The 4,007-nt window shown below is 45.7% G+C and overlaps 1 pseudogene; it reads left to right on the forward strand.

Annotated features, from left to right (window-relative positions):
• The first annotated feature begins 1,019 nt into the window (after window positions 1–1,019).
• Window positions 1,020–1,091, forward strand: LOC131832773 (U4 spliceosomal RNA; annotated as a pseudogene).
• Window positions 1,092–4,007: the final 2,916 nt, after the last annotated feature.

Consider the following 4,007-nt stretch of genomic DNA (forward strand, 5'->3'; position numbering starts at 1 on the left):
TTTTTTTTCAGTGCTGAACCATATGTCCTTGTCTAAATGTCCTGCAGGTCATTCATTCATTCATTCATTCATGTAAGACATCTTTGTTGCTTCCAGGTTTTGGCAGTTCTCCATGAAGCTGCCATCAACATCCATGTGCAGGTTCTTGTGCGCACACAGTTTTCACCTCCTTTGGGTGCGGCTGTTGGATGGTATGGTCAAAGTACACGTAGTCTTGTAAAAAACCATCAAGCCCCTTCCAAAGTGGCTATGCCTCCAATTCATTTCTAAAAAACAGTATTTTTTTGTCACTACAAACAAACAAACAAAAAATTTTTTTAATCACTACAACAAACACATCTGTGGGTTGAATTAGACTGTACTGATGGATTGCAGCTTTGGAAAGGTTGCATAAAACTTGCCAGGGTCAAATAAAGCTCAGAATTCTGCACCAAGACTCCTAGCGAATATGACTTCTTTTGATATCTCCTTGGTCTCTGTGAAAAATGAGATGAATGAACAATGATCTCCTCTTCAAAGGGCTCAGGACGAAAGTGCTTTCGGTGTAGTGCTGGTACCAAACCCATCCAGGAAGACAGAGATCCTCTCCCAGGAAGCACGGAAACAAGTGCCTTCATTCATTCATTCACTCGTCCATGACACTTTCACTGAATGTGTAGCGCATCGTTTGTTTGGTTGAGAGAGGATCCGTTTTCCTAAGGAGTTTACAGTTTAGCAGGGGCAGTAAACCAAGTGCTCGGCTGGCTGTTAAACAGGACAGGACGAGAGACGCGCTCCGAGACCGCAAAAAGTGCGAGGGGAACTTAAGTGACAGAGAGAGTGTGCCCAATGAAGAGGATGAGGGCAGATGACGTGAAGCAGGAGACTATCATGGTAGACGGGAAGGAAGGGGCTACCTTGTGATAAGGAGAAGAGGGAAGGGGAGGGGGCAATGAAGTAAGAATATGCAGGGCCCACGTGTCGAAGAGATGCCAAATAGTTCTTCCCTTGAGTTTAGGGTCCACTGAAGAAAAAGTGTAAGCTTTGCGCAGTGGCAGTATCGTAGCCAATGAGGTTTATCCGAGGCGCGATTATTGCTAATTGAAGAAAAAGTAGACAAGGAAGCTGGGAAGATGACGGCAGACAAATGCACAAACAATTGCTCCTGGGTTGAACCCTATGAACAAAGACCAGTTAAGGTCAGAGAGACATGAGAGCTCTTCACTGAACATGGGCTCTTTTCACCAAACTCTCTATGCTTTGGTTTCTTCTTCTATAAAATGAGGATAATACCAGCACATTATTAATGACTTCTTGTAATGTTCTTACAAGAAATACTACTACTTATTGAGCAAAAGCCATGGGTCTGATTCTCTGCCATATGCTTTATAGACATTCACTGATTTTATCCTTATAACCACTTTACGAAGAAGTACTTTATAATCCCCAGTGACATCTGAGGAAAGTGAAGCACAGAGAGGAAAAGTAACTCAACATATGTCACAGAGATAGGAAATGGCAGGGCAGGGATCATGAGAGCCTATGTAATGTACGATTTGGTCGAGATCGTACAAAGGAGCTCTTGGTGCCTGTCCATAGCACTCACTCAGTACATAATACTTACTGTTATTCATTCTATTGCCGTTGTTACTTAACCGGAAGAATCACCTTAGGTTTCGTGGAGGGGGTGATATTTGCAATCAGCCTTGAGAAGGGCATTCTAGAGAATGGGCACAGCAGGAGCTGTGTAACCTTGCCACAGAGAGTGGGGACAGGAGCCCCTGAGACTGGGTGCAAGGCTCCGAGGGAAGCAGGAGAGAAGGGCTCTGCTGACGAGGCAGAGCAATGGCCTGGCTGTCTAGCGGTAGACGGTGTGTCAGCATTAGAGGTTTTAAATATAGGAAGAGAAGAGATCAGAGCCTTTGCTTAACTTTCTGTTTTGTGAGCTAAACTGCCTGTGCTTGAGATCCTGCTGCCCTCCAGGGCAGCGCTCCAACCCTGAGTCCTGGCTGGGAAGTGCCCACTTCTGGTGGTGATGCCCCGGGGCCAGAAGAGGAAACAACAGCAATAGGAATCTCCACTCAGGAGTCCAGCTTTCACTTGAGACTCCTCCCTTGGTGGGGACAGGCCATCTCCGGGTACTTGTGTGTGTGGAGGGGAAAGAGAAACTCAAGAGGAGAAGCGCCCCCGTGTCATGTGGCTTTCTGCACCATCTCTCCCGTTTCTCCCTCCCCTGGTGACACTTCCTTTTAAGATCCAAAAAAGCAAAAGCTGACTTAAACCATCTCCAGGACCAAACATTCCTGGGTGAAAATGAGGGGCTTCTCAAGAGGAAATGAAAGAAGACAGAGATGTGGTGACATTAAGAGTTTTCTGCTGTGATCCCCTGGACAGATTCATGTTGAAATAGAAAGATGGGTCCGAAAGCGTGACGCAAACGCAGGTGTTCGGAGCTCCTGCTGGACACACACAGAGGGGAGGAATTCTCCAGAATCATCTTGAGGTGGAGTCTTTGGCTGGGAAGCAGGCTGTTGAAGTGGAAAGGGCATAGAAACAGAAACCAGACCACCCGGGGTCTTTTGGTTTAGTGTTTTCTGAAGGGCAAGTGTCCTGCGAGGTGATTTTAGATCGCAAAGGAACAACTTATTAAAAAGTCACAAATTGGGATGCCTGGGTGGCTCAGTCGGTTAAGCGTCTGGCTTCTGCTCAGGTCATGATCTTAGGGTCCTGGGATTGAGTCTCACGACGGGCTCCCTGCTCTGTGAGGAGACTGCTTCTCCCTCTGCCTGCCATTCCTCCTGCTTGTGCTACCTTTCTCTTTTTGACAAAGAAAAAAATAGCTACAAATCCCAAATGAGAACTTCCCCCATTTCAGAGTCATTTTTCAGTTCCTCAGATGCCATCAGGGAGGAAGCGTCAGTTTGGGGCTAGCGTGTCTTCAAGAACTTCCCATCACTTGTGGATCTCCTTCGAACAGGGCGCAGTCCTCAGGGACAGAGGCTGTAGCAGGCAATCCCACTAGTCCAGCCTTGGTTCACTCTCCTATTTTCTCAGGAGAACTTTAAAAAATTATTAGGGCTGGGCTTCTCTCTCCCCTGAGGAATTCTAGTTTAATAGATCTGTGCAATGGGACTTTTAGAAGCTCTCCAGGCAACAGTTTCTAATTAAAATCATTTTATATTGTATTTATGAATCTAGTCATGGCAAGTTATACTGCTTTTCTATTTAGGTAACGAAGTAAAATTTCCTTTCAATATCAATGACTTACGTTAAAATATCAAGTGCCCGTTAAGAAAAAATAAAAACAAACCACTACAGAATTGTGCCAGTGGTATTTAGCTGTGGCAAAAACAAAATATATATTGAGTGAACTTTGCAAAGCTCTGTCTTGGATCTTTGCTCAGCTCTAACATATCTGACCTCCTGTGGGTCCAGTCTTCCTCTCCATGACAAAATGGAAACAATGATCCCAGGTCACCTTTTTTCTCAGTGCGTTTACTGCAGGAATCCAATTACTGATCTTCAAGTTTGACTTACTAGACAAATGTGAGGCAGGAGATGACCCATGCTACAGGGAGGGGCTGATGGCAGATTTCTAGTGAGCTGGATCTGGGGCATCTTAGACCAGGCTATTTGGAACTTCTCTTTCTCCCTGTCAAGATGACCCACTGGTCTCCATGAAAGGTCTCATAACCTCCAGTGAGTGATTTTATTCCAGCGGTGGTAAACTAAAGACCAGCTTAAAGTCCCACTAAGGTCTCCAATGGTTGCACATTTGTTTTTTGTTTGTTTGTTTTTTAAAAGATTTTACTTATTTATTTGACAGAGAGAGAGCAGGGGGAGCAGCAGAGAGGGGGAAGCAGCTCCCCCACTGAGTGGCAAACTTAATGCAGGGCTCCATCTCGGGACCCTGGGATCACGACCTGAGCTGAAGGCAGAGGCTTAACCGACTGAGCCACCCAGGGTTGCATGTTGGAATGGAAGCTGGACATCCTGTATTCCCACCCTCTCAGTCAGCATCTTCCAAA

Source organism: Mustela lutreola, chromosome 5, assembly GCF_030435805.1.
Source record: "Mustela lutreola isolate mMusLut2 chromosome 5, mMusLut2.pri, whole genome shotgun sequence".
Lineage (NCBI taxonomy): Eukaryota > Metazoa > Chordata > Mammalia > Carnivora > Mustelidae > Mustela > Mustela lutreola.